This window comes from Python bivittatus, unplaced genomic scaffold (assembly GCF_059951505.1).
Source record: "Python bivittatus isolate LINGU-HERP-01145 unplaced genomic scaffold, Pbiv_v1 ctg000410_np1212, whole genome shotgun sequence".
In the NCBI taxonomy this organism is placed as follows: Eukaryota; Metazoa; Chordata; class Lepidosauria; order Squamata; family Pythonidae; genus Python; species Python bivittatus.
In genome coordinates this window covers 10,034,473-10,051,549 of record NW_028277067.1, presented here as the reverse complement: position 1 = coordinate 10,051,549, position 17,077 = coordinate 10,034,473, and the positions used below count along the sequence as shown (strand labels likewise).

Below are 17,077 nucleotides of genomic sequence, written 5' to 3'. Positions count from 1 at the left end.
GTTTAGGACAATTCATTTGAAAAAAAATTCATATGGAAACAACTGGACTAGACGATAAGAATTATATGGTATAAAACAAGAACCAAAAGTGATTGAAAGATAGACCTGGTATTGTACGAGTGGTTTATTCCTAAAAATTTGGCAGCTATGGTTTTTAGAGCACTGTTACTTGGTGGAGAAAAGGGGATAAAACAAAAGAAGAGGAAGGTGGGGGGAGAGAGAACAAATTACAGATCCCCGAGAGGAAGGAAGCAAAGTCTTAAGGCAGCCGCAGAGAAGGAGGAAGAAGGGATTTGAGGTAGGGGTGGGAGATACAGACGCGAGTCTATGTGTCTGAGCCACAGAGATGCTTTTGAGCCACCTGGAAGGGCGGCTTCTGAACTGCAGACATCAAAAACCCACCGACGGACCCGCTGTCTCCGGGACAAAAAGCCCTTGCTGTGTGCTGAGTGCAGGTCTTTCCTGTTATCAGGCAAAAAAAGGGAAAAGAAAAGAAAGCGCATAACCTGGTGGGAGGGGTGGTTAAAGGAAAATAAGGGGGAGAGTGACCCAGAAAGCATGGGCCTTCGTATTATTCTTTAAACAAGAAATTAGGATGCAAGGTTTTTCCAGAGGAGGAGGAGACTCCTGACAAAGATTGCAAAGAGTTATTACTAAAAGGAAAAGAAGTTTGAAACTGCAGAATTAGTGAATTTGGAAAATATGCTAATCAGGCAATAACATTCAAGGAAGAGTCCTGCAAAAGTTTCTTCTTGTTATGCTCTACTCTAATATTTATATTATTCACAGAACTTACATTAGTTTATTTTGGATTTTTAGGCCTTAAAAAAAATGGGCTAGCAGTAACAGTAATTAACAGGCTACATAAGACAGTAGTAGCGAGAGAGAAAATTACAGACGTAGATTACATATGGACGATTTTGATGAAATATGGTCCTCCTTTACTGAAACTGCTGTGTGAAACTTTATATGAGAAGTCATTCTATGTATAATTTTGTTAATCTGCTTTCTTATTTCTTTTTCTTATTGTTTTATTTATTTTTCAGTTCTAGTTAATTAAAGGCAAAAAATAAAAAATAAAAAGAGAGAGTTTAAAATGGTATTAAAAGGCAGAATCAAAATAATGATCTACACCAGTGTTTCTCAAACTTGGCGAGTTTAAGATGGATGGACTTCAACTCCCAGAATTCCCCAGCCAGCCTTGCTGGAAATGGAGATCTAGAGTAGCTTCAAGATCACATCCTTTGGTGGGTGCTGATATCTCTGCTCCTAGATAGGGCATACCAGTGTTAAAACTTGTCCAATTGTCTGAGTTTGCAAGCCATCGTTATGATTCCCTACAGTGTCCCTGATGTAGAATTCTTGCTCATTACTAAGTTAAAGTGCTATTCACTCATCCTTGACCTGGTAGAAAATTACACCACCAAAATGTTTGCTGCCTGCACTGATGATCCTTATCCTGCCATAGGCAGGTTGTCGACACACAGTAGTGTTCATTTAAAGGTGTACAGAGTATATTAAGGACAAGGACTGATGGGTTTCTCAGGGTTTATTTCCTTCCTTCTCTCACCAAACATCACCAGCCCACAGGAAAACATTCACCAATCACCCTCCTTAATGTGGGTTGGGGTAGGACAGGAATATTGACAGATGGCTCGACTGATGGGTTTAGTCATCTGTCAAAACTCAGTCTGGTTTTGCACAAGTGTTTTGTATAGGTGTGTTCAAAGGGACCCTGACAATCAGCTGATCCCAGCTAATAATTTCATTCCTTTCAAGCACAGATGTAATGCTCTTTCAGAATAATCCTAAACCTATGTATGAAAGCAGCCCAGACAACAGCTGACAGGTGGAGGGAGAGTTGTACTCTGAAGGAGCAGAGAGACCCTTTTCTCACTCTCTCCTGCTTCACTGAGCAGCCCTTCCCCTACCTCACTGATAGTACTGGTCATCTGGTCTTCAGCCCGAACCAGGCCTTGGAGCTGTGGATTGGCTCAGAGATCTGGCAGGTACACAGAGACAGCCTGGTTTGAAAGAATCAGATTCTCCTACTGCCCCAAATGGAATGGCTTTGAAGATAGTGCCCAGGGACCAAAGGATAGAGGGCATACCTGCATCAGCCAAAAGTGGTTAATAGATGCCAGTCTGATTCCACTCTCTAGGTAGTCACATGAGTGTACCACCAACAGAATGATTGCTGAAGCACATCAGATTGTATCCATGGTAAAACCTATTTAACATATGAGAGAAAATGTTGCTTTGGGATTGGTACAGCTAGGGGTACCTTAAGGCTGCCCCAGGTATGGGGTGGAGATCAGATGAAGGCAATGTCATGAGGACATTGTAGAAGAAAGAGGCTGCGAGGACATGCATGGACCTACATTAAATGCAAGGAAAGTTTCACTTGAGGGTATTAGAGGAAATACAAATACAAGCATGGAAAGCCTATGGCCTACTGATTTGTAGAGAGTCCTCTTCTTCTCTGCCTGCTCCCTCTTTTCAAGTTTATCTTCTCTCCAATGACCTGCCCTTTTTCACGGATTGCTCCTTCCAGGCCCTATTCCAAGGGAAAAGTTCCTATCTCCAATGGACAGCGGGTTGGATAAACAATTTCCCTCAGTTCCCACAAAGTTATAAAATTGCCCCCATTATTTTCAGTGGAGGCTGTTTTAAACTTTCGGTACTGCAGGAGAGCCTTTTCAAGGGTTATGCAATCTGAGAAGGAAGAACTAATGGCAGCCATCTGACTTCATCTTTGCTGACCAAATAAATGTGTTAAGGTAGGAAACAGTCTGCTTGAAAGCAGCTTTCCTAGAGTCTTCCCAAAGCTAGAGGTGATTCTCATCAGGTCTGACTAATTTGCGATATCCCAACTAAAAAGGCCCTGTAACAAGTTATTTCTAAGGCAAGGTAGGCTATTTGTAGTCTGCATCATGCAGGTGGCCCATGGATCCTTTTTTGCAGGGCCCTGGAGCAACCTACTGCTGATATATTTCCAATGAATTATAATGACTTTTAATGCCCTTCAATAATTAACTGTCATAATAAAACAACCCTGTTCATTGTAGTCACCATCATTCTTATCAAGAATTTCAGTGCAGCTTTTGGCCTGAAAGATATTGCTCCACTAAAGAGTGGGGAGATTCAAAGGAAAGTTACAAAGAGTAGACAGAGGACAAGGATTAGGGGAACTGGCTTTAAAACCAATTAAAGAAACAGCTTTGGGGAGACAACACTAGATAGATTGAGCTTCACATCACTCCTCTTTCTCCTCAATCAGTCTTTTCCAACCTGAAGGTTCTCCAGATGTAAGGACTTCCACTTCCAGAATTTGCAGCAAGTAAAATCACTGATGAAACAAAACAGCTCTGTGTGATTCAAAGAAAGCGAAGCACATAACGTACAATACAATAATACAAAACATTCTAAGGTATCTGCCTCATAATACATCCTATAACTGTTCCTGTCTGTAAGATCTATGTTGACAGATTGGAGCTGGAGGATCTGCAAAGTTCTAATTTTTCACTTGAATTATGGTCTCTGTTGCTAAACTGGGATCCATTGGTCTGTCAAGTCCAATTAGCAGAGTTCTTGTTCTCAAACTATTTCTTAGATTGCTCAGAAGATTAGTAAGGGCACCAGTCCAGACAGAGAGGCTCTCTTGCTTTCTCACTGACCAGCAGTCTAACATAGGATACTTCATATCCAAATACGGCTGGTAATGAAGAAGAAGAATGGAGATGTGTTACCAGACTGAATCAGTATGAAGGTTTGCTGCTTACTGGTTTATAAGCAGGGGACAGTTTCTTGGAGTGGTGAAAATCTGAAATTTCAGCCACAGTCTGCTTAAAAATCCATAATTTTTACTTTGTCCTGTGACGTATTTTCCACAGGGAGGATATAATAGAAAATTGTGAAAGCATAAAAATGGCTAGTTATAGCACTGGTTCACCACTCCACATATATTATGTTACCACTGTTAACAATAGTCTTGTAAGGTAGGCCACTATCATTCATACATTTATAGGAAAAATGTCATGTGCACACTCACTGCAGTAGAAATGTGCCTGCTCTTGCTCACCAAGAATATTAATTTTCACTAAGGAATCATATTTTGGATGATGACAAGCCAACTTCTAAATTTCCAATTTGCAAAGTGAGGTTTCCCGAGTTTGTTTTCCAAAACATTTAGGCCTTTATCCAGAAGCAATTTGGGCTCCAGTGCAACTTCAGGAGCTTGCATCCCTGTAAACAGGTTCCCCACCCCCTGCCTTCTGAATCCATCCCCATCATCTTCAGGGGTGGGTCTTTTTTCCAGCCCAGCCCCCCTCCCCAGTTTATTGCCATCCAACAAGCGGAACTTTCTTCCTAAGTGCATGGAAAGGATTGGCGACAACTGCCTCACTCCTTGTAATTTATGCAAATGGCCTCTATAATTAGCCGTAATTTCAAGGCACGGCACAGTGCTTCAGACGCTCCTCAGCAAGGAAATGCCCCGACGGTAATTCTACAGCATTAACTTTATTTACTCCACCTGTGTGGTCTCTGTGCTAGCGAGGCCTGAGTAAAGAGACGGTGCCGGCGCTCTTCCTGAAGAAGATCCTAAGCTGGGGGCAAGCCCCTACCTGTCCCCAGGGAACCATGGCCTTGAAAAAACCCTGATGCAGATGCTTCTGCTCTAAAAAAAAACCCCATGCATATTTTACAGCTGGTCCTTAGGGTGAAAAACTGTGTTTATTGATAGATTTATTGGACAAAGTGATTTCTTCCTTTCTTTCCTCAATGTCTCTAAGCAAAGGTGCTTCAGATGGAAGCTGTGGGTGTTTAGCAGCTCTGAGGCTTAACAATGCATCTGTTGAATAATACATCATGACTGCAGTACATTCTACTAGGATTGTGCTTGAACAACATGCTAACTTTTCAGCTCCGTTCATGAGCAAACATTGCTTATTATCAACATACTGAGGTTACCCCATCACACAAGGGCAGTGGAGTGGAGCCACTCTTACAGTAGAATATTTGGTTAGGAAATTCCTTTAGCAAATAAAACTCTAGAAAAGGATTGGCTTTCCTCCCTCCCAGAGATGAATAGCCCACAAGCCATGGATGAACCCCTCCATACACTAAATCTGCAGTGCCTTAAAATTCCAAAAGGATGTTGATTATATTTAGGAGCAAAATGGGCACATTTTAGTGGCACAACTGGTTTACCTCAAAAATAAGAGTGGAAGAGGAAACGGGAAAAAAGAAAAAAGAAAAAAAATCTCCACCCCCACCACCCAGCAGCCTGAATTCACATTGCTAAAATTTAGTTGTTGTACTACACTTGGTCTATATTTTGGACTGTTTTTTGTGTGTGTGGGGGGGACTTTTTAAGGATGGAAATTGAAGCAGTTTGCATCTTAGAGGCTTCCGTTTTCTCTTTTGACCTTTTAATACTTGAAAGTGCCTGAAAACAAGGCTAAAAATATGTCCCTCCTGTCTCTGATATCATCACTCTTTGGTGATGTTACCTGCGGCCTTCCAGTTGGTCAAAGAAGCAAGTTGAGGCCCAGCCCTGAGTACAGGGCCTCAGACCCCAATTGGTCCATTGCAGTTTTCATTGTTCTCCCTTGCAAGGTGAAGATAAAGGTGAACGTGAAGAAGGAGAAGGAGAAGAGATAGAAACGATAAACAGCCAACCAAGGCTGCTGGAATATCAATCAAAATGGAGATGTGTGTCTCACAGGACATCTGGCAATATTTTCTTGAGTTAACTGAGGTATGTCTGCTGAGTTCTTATCTAAAGTGCATTAATCCTAAACCGTGCTCTTTGAATGAGATGGGCGGTGACTAAATTTGAAATATAAATAAATAAATAAATGCTTAAGCTGTCATGCAGATGTCATAATTGATTCTAATTCCTATACTGTATACTAAGAGCAAACACATTCTCTGAATATCTGCTTTAAATGATGCTGCTTATGTGGAACCATTCACATACAACAGGGAACTGTGAAGGGTCATGGGCACCTACAAGGCCAAGTATCCATTGTATCATTTGCACCAAATGACACAATTCCAGCCCCTGCCCCACCACACCAATTTTATCTTCATAATTGAAGAAGTTAGGCTGAGAGACTGTAATTTATGGCTGAATAGAATTTTGAACTTGAGGGCTCTTCCACTTCTTTGTACCAGTCCAGAAGTAGCTCTACACCTATGTGATCTCATACTATCACTTGTGCTTGGTGGCTAAGCCTATTTATTTCTAGCTCAGCTACAATGTATCAAGAATCACCCAAAAGGTGATTGTTCTGTCTGCAATAATGAAATTGTACATTGCTTATGAGCATGTGCTTTCGCATTGTTGGGAACTTGCTATGGTGAAAGGGTACAGGTAGTCCTCGATTTATGACCACAATTGGGACTAGAACATCCATCGCTAAGCGATGCGGTCATTAAGTGAGTTGTGCCCGATTTTACGACCTTTTTTGCTGCGATCATTAAGCAAATCATGCAGTCATTAATCTGGCTTTCCCCATTGACTTTGCTTGTTGGAAGCCCCCTGGAAAGGTCGCAAATGGCCACCACGTGACCCTGGGATGTTGCAACTGTCGAAAATACATATCAGTTGCCAAGCACCCAATCACATGACCACAGGGAATGCTGTGATGGTCATAATGCAAGGACTGGCCATAAGTCACTTTTTTCAGTGCCACTGTAACTTCAGTCATTAAACAAATGGTTGTAAGTCAAGGACTACCTGTTTGTTTTTCTGCTAGAGTGCCAGTAAAGAATTAACTGGTCGCTTCCTGATAAGGAAGGCAGCCTGAGAGCTAAGAGAGCAAGTTAGTTGACAGTGGAACAAAGTAAAAAAAAAAAAAAAAGAGCAGAAGTGAAAGGAGATAACCAGTGTACAGATAGTCCCCAGGTTAAGAACGCCTGGTTTACAGACGATCCATAGTTAAGAATGCAGCCTACTGTAGCAAAAATTTGAGTTAAATACACAAAGATTAGAGTTAAATACACAACGGTTCGAGTTCATTACATAATACTACTTATACAGTATTGTACAATAATACTGCTCCGGCTTACATAAATTCAACTTTGGGACTTTGGGACAGAGCTCATTCTCAAACTGGGGACCACCTGCATATAAAACAAAAGAAAGAGTAGTCGTTCTTGAAACAAATTGGATAGTCATTCTGTGATTAAGCATCAAGGATTTTTGTTTTGGGCTACTATATCTGAGTCTAGTTATGGTAGCCCTAGTTGTGTTGACATTCTTCTGAAGAGAAGTAACTTATTATATCCTACACTATCTGTTCACACAGTGTTACAGTACTTAAATAACATTTTACTTTAGCAGTTTGGGTGCTGGTGGGCACAGGAGCCAACAACTCCCATCCCTCTTCCCAACTCTGAAGCAGAGGAAGAGCTAATCAGTAGCTGGGACAACCCTGCCCAGCACTGCAACTTCAACTTTGGGGGAAAGACCAGTAAATCATCATGTTCATTGAGATGTAAAGCCAAGCTTGCCATAGTGAATGTAAGCCAGTGTACTCATGTAAGCGTAGATATTTGACCAAGTGGAATCCCAATAGAGTTTCTTTTTCTGATGGGGCTGAAAACTAACATTGCTTCACTCTAAGCAAATTAGATCTCTACTGAGTGTGTTTAATGAAGAAAATACATATTTTGCATATTCTTTTAATGCAGAGTCCTAGTCCAAACTCTGCATTTCCAGGAAGGTGTTTCTGTGCAGAAATCTAGTGAAAGCAATGCTGGGCTAGATGGATCAATAATATGACTGAGGCCACTGCCACATGGGGTGGTTGTAGCAGTTAAAAATCAACTTTAAATTTATGATGTTGGCTGTGTCTAGAAGCCAAGTCAATTTATTGCTGCCTTGCTGTTGAGTATGCAAAATCAAAGTGCAGCTGGCCTTTTGTCTTTAAGTGTTGTAGCTTTGGGGAGCTTGTGGGCAGTCTGTTCCTCTATAAGTACAAACTCTTACCTCATCCTTATGCTCAGCTCTGTCCTCCCCCTATCTATCATAGCATTGTTCTCTGCATTTTGATGTTGGAGGAAGTGAAGATTATTAGGGATCAATCATGTTGTGTATAAAGCAGTATCCTTGGGTTATGATTAATCAGTGTAATGTGGCCCATCAAGAAATGTAAAACCAATGAAATGTATACATACACCTCATGTGGTGACAGTCCAGGTTAGCCCTCAAGGTAAAAACCTGTCTACTCTGAGAATAGTTTTAGGTGTGTTCCAGTTGTCCATAATTTTTGACAGATGTGGCGCCACCTATGGCTATTTTTCCACGATGTACTGTTTTCGTTGTGTTTATAGAAATCAAAACTGTACCCGAGCCTTCTCTAATTAGAGTTTTAATGTGTCACTCAGACCTCTATGTGTGGGTGAAAGGAGCTGCAAGACATCCGGACACCCAATCTGTGGCTGTTCAACCTGTGTTTATAATGCCTTTTTAATGAAACTTGTTGGGTTCATGGGTCGATGCCAGTGTTTTCAGGATAAGTGATTGATAACTACCTAGTCAATGGCAAGGCTGATATATCTGCCAATCAGTGATCTAAGGGAGGAGATCTGACCACAACTTCCTCCTTCCCAAGATATATTTCTGGATACACACGGCAAGATTCATATACTCAATTCCCCAAAAAAGAGTAGTCAAGCACCTTGTTTTTTCCACAGCTTTCCATCAATTCAAGCAGGAGAAACCAGCTGTTTTCAGGAACCAAAACGATCTGTTTAATTTCTGCGCTAGGGACAACATAGGGTCAATGTCATATGTTCAAGGGGAAATATTGGAGTCACCAAGGTGAGACTGATGCAATCTGCAAGTGAGGAAGGGATCCCTACTGTTCAGCAGGCAGGATCATATATGAGAAAATCCACAGCTTTTGACACACAAAGCCAACCTGAACTGGAATCTCCCACGGTCTTTTCAGCAAGTGATGCTGGGGTGTCAATAGGTGGTGCTCTTGTCAATAGGACTAAGAGCAGTTTCCCAAATGACATAAAAGGCCAAAGGTCTGTGCACTCAAAAATCATACTTCATAAGTAAGAAATTTGCTACCAGTGGTACCTTGGTTCATAAACTTAATTTGTTCCACGATTCTGATCGCGAGCCGAATTGGTTGCAAACTGAATCAAATTTTCCCATAAGGTTCAATGTAAATAAGGTTAATCCGTTCTGAACCATATGTATTTTTTTTTAACCACAAAATATGAAACAAAGTACAGTACAGTACAGTATGAAGAGAGAGAACACTAACCTTGCTTGAGGCGACACCAAAAAGCTTCACAGCAAGTGTCTGTCTGCAACTGCGATGTCGCCTAGAGGAAGCCATGACCACGTGTCAGAGCAGGGAAGATGGCCGTGGGTCATGTTCATCACCCGATGCGGAGTTCGCGAACGGAAGCAAAATTTTGCGAATGCTATTCGCGAACCGAATTGTTCGTGAACAGAAGCGTTCGTGAACCGAGGTATTACTGTATTCCAAGATGTTTGGCTTCCAGTGCAAAGGCGTTTCTATTTCTTATAACAGCGACAATAGGCAGGACAGTATACACAGCTATGTCTAGTGACATGGAAAAGATGATGGTCAGGATTTGTATAGTTCCATGCTTCTCTTCATAATTAGTTGAAGCAGAACAATAACTGCATAATAAACACACATAAGAGTAAACAGGAATAATTAATTCACATTATAGGGATAGATACCAGGTTTCTTTGTATAGAATGTCCAATGAGCTACACCCATGAGTAAAGTTCATGCCATTTATAAAATTATTGAGATGTATTCAGGAAGGTAAATTTACATTCCAGTTTGAGCTTTTTTTGTATCACTTGTGAAGAGATGCAAACTGATAAAATGCCTGTTCGGGTCTTCCCTTTACCACCTTTAATTACACTCAAAGAAGAGAATGGAAATCTTCGCAACAGGAAGGTCTTCACAAAGTCATATGATTCAGGTGGACATAATCTACATTTCATAGGTGTTAATAAAATTATTTTGCAAAAGTCTGGTATAATGGGTGAGCCCAGCCTCAAAAGCATATCTCAAAAGCTTTTCAACTTCCAACTTTCTGGGACATTGTAAACTGGCATCAGTAGCCATGCATGTCTCTGTTTCATGTTCTACAGAGCAGAGATAAATACTGGTTAGTACATCAATTGCGCTTAGTTAAACTGGGGGTGAAGGATAAGGCAACAATACTTCTTCTTCAGGAGTTATGACCTTTTGAATGACCTTTCCATGACCTTCAGCAGCCAGTCAGTTGGTCAGTTTTTAAAATCTGTTTATTTTGCCTCAGGGTTTTTTCTTTGGAATGCTGATTGCTCTCAGTGTCGTTTAACCATAAGTAGCTATATTTTGCCTCTAAGAAAACTATCTGAATTAACCTAATTATTTCTTTCTCTTACCTTAATATTAACCTCAGTTTATTGTTCAATAAAGAATTAATTTTTAAATTTTATTCTTAAAAATGGTAGGACACTCTTCAACCACCATTGCCCCAATTTAAATCCTACATCAGTCCAGTCACTCTGTGCCTTTGCTGAACGGAGCTGCAGCTCACCAAATCTTATGCCTTTTAATAAAATTTGCTAGTCAGAAAAGGTGCATCAGATTCCTGTTTTCTTGCCTTCGAAACCAGCTTTTCCTAGATTTAGAAGGATTAGAATTATACCATCAATTTATTTAGTTATTTGGTAAATTTATATAGCTGCTCATCTCACATATGTGACTCTGAGTGGTGTACAAAGTTAAATAATATACATTGACTTTGGCACTTAGCTTAAGCAACTGACAGACCTATGCCCCCTAAAGCATATCATTTAATTTTAGAAAGAGAGGAGCAATGCTGATATCTCTTTTTTTTTTTTTTTTTTGGTCAGTCTTCACGCTTGGCAACTACATGGACATGTCCTTGCAGTTTTCTTGGCAAGAGTTTCCAGAAGTGGTTCATCACTCTCTTCTTCTTAGGGCTGAGAGACAGTGCATGTAATTGGCCCAAAGTCACCCAACTGGCTTTGTACCTAGGGCAGAACTAGAGCCTCCTAGTTTCTAGCCCAGTGCCTTTAACCACTACACCAAACTGGCATTTATCTCATGATGATTAGCAGATGATAACTGAATATAATCTATACATCAATGCAGTTGTGTTAGCTGATACATTTCTGTCTTTATTTCCAGTCCCAACACTGCAGATAAATAAATATGTAATGAATCTCACAACCCATATTGTACAATACCTTATTTCTGTTCACCCTCTAAATCTAACTACCTAAACCCTGTTGCAGTTCTTTCTTTTCTGACAAGCGCTCGTGTTCAGTTAAAAGAGAGTGTGCTTCTTATAACAATAAAGTTGAGAAAGATGATTTTCTGAAGAGCCCCAGATGCTAAGCTTAACTTATGGAAGCTTTTGAGTTGTGTGCTGCTGTACTTTCATGTACATGCCCAGACCAAAATGGAAAAATAAACAGATGCCTACTTTGCCAAGGAAAGGAATCAAAATATGATACATAGAGGTAGGATTGACTGCTTTTTTGGAGTTGGAAATGAATTCAGTCAGACTAGTTAACCACCCTATATATTTTAAGTCACCTTTCTTGATGTGTGTATACCTTCATTTATTTATTTGAATGCATTTGCCACATATGCATATGGCTAGTGATACACTGTCTATGTTCACATAGCATGCTGAGGCAAGCTTTGCTTAAATATGGCTTATTGAATAAGCCACAATTGGCTAGGTTCATGCCAAACTACAAACCAGCAGATAATATTTTTGGCTGACGGACCCTGCATTTTGGCTCTGAGGTTGAATCCTGGCTACCCTTAGTTTAGATTTTAATGTTGCTGTGTTCACATAATATACAACACAATCACAGAGTCAACTGACCTCCTCACATTTGGCTCTTCAGTCAAAATCTTAAACAGAGCAAGCCATGTGACCCCACAGTATCAGCCATTTGGGTGTTACAGAACCAGAATTTGTAACTTCTGCAAGCTTTGATTATAAATTACAGGCGCTGTTAACTTAAGGGCCGTGCTCGATGGGAGTATACCGCCACTTGTTAACCCGGAGTTCTGATTTCCCCTTTTGTGAGAATCCAGCTAGTGAGTTGCGCTAACACTTCAGCGGGAACATTTTTGCCAGTCGCTGTCCAGATAAGGCCAAACCTTCCTCCGGACAAAAGTTAACCTCTTAACTTTTGGCAGATGCCTCAATTTGGGGACAGAAGAGAAAAACATGAATGTAACTTAGCTCCTAAGTATCTTGATTTTAGGCAAACGACGAAGTGGGCTGTAGCCTACCGAAGAGGGAGTCAGAGTCAGGGAAACCGAGCGTACTGCATATGAGTATAAGGGCTGTGTGCGCGCAACGATCCGGCTTCCAAGAGCAAAACATGACGGGGTGCATACAACACCTGCAGCCAAGCGTTGCTTTCCCGGGATCAGGCGCCAGCTGCTGAAGGCAGCGAGCTCGGGAAAAGATGCAGGTCTTTTAAGGGGTTCCCTCAGTTCCCAACAGCGAGAATGTCTACGCGCGCGCGTTGCGTAGCTATGCGAGCCCTCGGAGCGAGGAGTGTGCGCGTGTAGTTCCTCTGCAAGGGGCCCGCTGCCAAGGCACTTGTCCATGCCTAGAAGGGTTAAAGCCATCAGGTAGTGGGTGGGGCTGAGGGGCGTGACTTGGATTTACCCCGTCCTTCCCTGCTGTGAAGGCTTGAACCAGTCACTCCTAGAGTGGCTCTTGACTTGCATATACCTGCCTGGCTTCCCTCGGTCACGTTCCTCGCTCTGGGATCCCCGGGGACTGCCTCGCTTCTTCGGATTCTGGATTTTGCTTTGGAGACCGCAACCACGTTTTCCTGACAAACCAATGTGGAAAAACCTGCTCGAGGACCGCTGCTCTCACCAGCAACTCTAAACCAGTATGTAACTCAATTGCTTTTCCTCTCGGTTTCTTTCCCCTTGCCTTTTCTTTCGTGCTGGAAGGCAAGTCCGCGCTCAGAGATGCTAAACTTACGGAAGAGCCAAGCTGCCGTATAAATAAAGGCAGAGATTGAGGATCACAGAACGAGGATTACAGGTGGATAAAACGATAAGAAACGTTCATTTTGGCCTCTACCCTTCTCGTTACCAACTGTCCTCAACTTTTTGGCAGATACTTTAGTTTGGAGTTCCTTACCGTCTCCTTTTATTCTCTGGGTAAAAAAAAGCTTCTAACCCAGATTTTTTAAAAAATGTTTCTATTTCGTGAAATACTCAGAACAATGGCGTAACTAAATTTAGATTTATACGCACGTTTTGCCTGAGCACAAGTTCCATTCGAAGGGCGTATGTCTTCTCACTGAGAAAGCATAGATAAGTTTTCCAAGGAAAATAATAATTGGCGGAAAGGAATAATGATTACGGAGAAAGCAGGCTTAGTGTAATTAGATACTACTGTATTAAGAAATTAATACAGTCACTTTTCTTTACATTTCAGTATCACGGTAATGGTTTTTTAAAAGGAAAGATGAATGTAAATTTATAATTACTTTTATGCCTGTTTGAATTCAGTCTAACATTCTCTAGGTAAGTACATATGGGATTGCAGCATTATTGGACTGTACATTTTGTTGCATAAAAATGTCTGAAGAATTGTGGCTCTATGTGTGTATGAAATCTAAGAATAGAGCTCAATTTTAAAATATTAAATATTGCCAAAAAGAGACAAAGACCAATAATATACTGCTGGGTAGTATTGGGAGATTATTAATAATCCTGTTTTAAAACTTGCATTTCAAATTCAGAAAAGATCTGGGTAGCACTTGAGTTGGTTTGAATGGTTTATGAAAATATATGTTTCAAAGTTAACATTTAAAGTATCTCTAAAGTGAAAAAAAAAAAAAGATTAGTCCAACTGTCCAGCAGACAGATGCAACAAAATCCTCACTTTGAAAAATAGTATTTCAGAAATATACTGGATTACTAACATAGAAAAATTGGTATTTATAAATATTGATAGAACTTGATCCAGACTTTATGAATGAGCCTGGGTTGTTTATTTAGAATAAAAAACCAGTATTTAAAATTAAATTTAAATTAAAAAATGGGGGGGCAGTTAGGTGAGATTTGATCGATGGCTTGATTTAATTTCTGTCCCTAGCTCAAGGCCAAGGATAAAACACAGTCTCAAACTGGAGAACTTGGCAGCTGTTCTTTGGTACATGCTCAGTCTTTCATTATAAAGAAATGGATCTAGGCTGCAGGTGGTTTTTATATGGATGTTATTATTGGAGACTCTTTCATTGTATCATTAAAAGCATTCTGATCTTAGGAACTGGTTTCTGACACAGTGTCTGTCTTTGGAATTGGGAGAACTCAGCTAGCATTAGGACTGTGTGTTTGCATTACCAAGATTTATATCCTAACAATCTTGCAACTTCACAAATTATATTGATTGGAGTACCCTTTAAAAAACCTTAGTTGTATCCCCCCAAAATGTAATCTGTGGATATGAGAAACAGACATTTGAAAATATGTATGTTATATAATCATTACGGCATGAAGATTCACTGTGGTTTTTACTTGAATGCGCACACAGTGACCAACCCAAGGTTAATATTCTGTATTGTATAAAATAATCCTGAGGCACTTCTTTGCATAATAAATGGTCTGCAGAAAGCCTTTTATTAATTCTCTGTATTGGGGCTAAAATAATTAAGATTAGGTTATTGATAAGAAATTACCATTTATGTGTGAAGAAGAGACACCAAAGAGGTCCGATTGCTTTCATAAAGACAGAGAGATGAGAAACAGGGAGGTCTTTTTTCCTTAGAATTGTGGAAATCCATCTTAAGTGATAGAACTTGCACTACTGAAACCATGGTTAGGTCAAAGTTGTATCATAAGAACAATTCTGAGCTACTGATAAAAACACCTAGATACAGTTACTATTGAATGCTTACACAGAATATAGTTTGTTGTGTTATGCAATTCCCATTTACCGCAGGCAAAAGCAGTGGTTGATGAAAAAGGGGGGGGGGAAATCTATACATTGAGGCAATATATTTATTAGGTCAACTGAAGGCTGGCAAACTACTAGATTTCCAGGTTCCCAAGAATTCCTTATCATATAAGATGTTAATTCATAAAAAAGGGGGAGAAAAAGTTTCTTTTCCTTCTCATTTTTCTAGACATTTCACTATCTTGGGTCATGTAGCATTCTCAGAAATTTGCATGTTTCTGTGCTAGTTTGTCAACCTTCATTAGTATAATGCTTCAATATAAAATGTGCATTGTTTCCCATTTATCTCTGCAAACTTCCTAGCAGATGTACCCATGGGTTCATCCCCTTCCCTGATGGGGCTCAGCATGGGGCTGCCTGAAGTGTCCACTTTGCTGTGCATTGTGGTACGGCCGCTGGAGTGAACAAGAGAAATCAAGAAAACTGCGAGCCACTGTGCATATTCGATTCTCAATGGGCGCCTATAAAATATTTGCCTATTTTACAACAGTGATCAGTGTAGATTTTTGGGCTACCTATGAAATCATTTGTTGGGGACATGGCATCGGCTGTGGCTGAATAATTGTTGTGTATCCAAATGATAGACATGATGCTGCGTAGTGGCTGAAGCAGTCCTTCAGACAGTCATGTCAGATTCACCATGGATGAGGGCCTATCATCTTCTATTTTTAATTATCTCCCCTTTTTAAAAAAAACAACTGGTTACTTCTCAGAAACCCTACGTGATCCCATCAAGGATGCTTTGTGTGCATTATCCCATTTTACAGGTATATTCTAATGTTTAATCAGGCCAGCATTATTTATCTATGTGCATGTAGAGACTGGGAGACCAGTGGTTTGCTTTTGGCAAACAAGCTGAACTAGATATTTCCTGACTCACTGTTCACTTTTTAAATCCCAAGTTATGCCAGTTTCCTTTGAATAAAAGTTTTTCTTGAAATGTATCCATTAATTGTATTAGACTAACAAACCAACCTCCAGACTAATATTGAACTACGGAAATACCTGGATTTCCTGTAGAGAGTACCCCACATAGAAACCCTACTAGCATGGCTTTCCAGCTGCTTAGGTTTTCTGTTGGTTATTTAGTAAAATGGTAAGATATTTACCACATGCATATCTTCCTTCATTCTAATATTAAACTGGCAATAGCTCTATTGGCGTGGAAGAATATTCATCTTGGTGATGAATGATGTCCCCCCTCCCTTAAACTTTCCAAGAGTTAATGTTGGAATCTAATTCAAACTTACCTGAGAAATAATCCTATTGATCTTAACTTCTGAGGAAAAGTTTAGAGCTGAATTGTATGAGAGTCCCAGTGATTAGAGAATTAAGATATGGAACAAGCTGTTGGATTTTGCGCATAGATCCTCTAAGGATTTACTTTCTGGTCTTTAGCAAGTCACATTTCCTGAACATTCTCTAAATAAGAATAATTGAACTCTAAAGTCTAAAGATGGGGAAATTAATCAATAGTTTTGTGTATTAAAAAATATTGCTATCCCAAAAATCCTTTCCAGTTACTATTGTGCTTTAATCAGAATAACAATATTTGCATGATGAGTTACAGGTGTTCCCAGTATATTATCTCAGTAATATCTGTAACAACCTAGAATCACAGGCCAGTAGCTTTTTCTCTGTATTGGAGATGTGAAACTAAAATTGAAAGAAGGTGGGTTTTTCATTTAGCAAAATTTCCATAATTGTAGACATTGCATTACAGCACTCAGAATTAATCGATATGTAAAGCAAAGCTGTATATGATATAAGAGAATTCTGATTAACCTTCTGTCAGGCAGAAGTCAGAGAGAGAGAGAGAGAAATGTACACCAAAATCTTCCCAAAAGTTTTTTTGAGAGGAAAAAAACTATCAATATCTGCCAAATGAAATGAAAAGAAATTAATTGTAATAACCCCAAAATATAATACAGAAGGGAGAATTTTCTATCATTATGCTTTTCCTTTTAGGATGTAATATAATATTAGGCACTTCCACAACTTTCTGGATATTCATTGAGTGAAAATGGGGGGTGCCTTCTAT

At 40.0% G+C, this 17,077-nt stretch overlaps 1 protein-coding gene across 1 annotated transcript in view; it reads left to right on the top strand.

Annotated features, from left to right (window-relative positions):
* Positions 1 to 12,753: 12,753 nt before the first annotated feature.
* The window catches only part of SP6 (Sp6 transcription factor), a 28,909-nt gene continuing 24,585 nt past the window's right edge, over positions 12,754 to 17,077 (top strand). The window contains exon 1 of the mRNA XM_088143473.1: positions 12,754 to 12,955. The gene's annotated coding sequence lies outside the window, so the exon portion shown is untranslated. The remainder of the gene's footprint in view (positions 12,956 to 17,077) is intronic.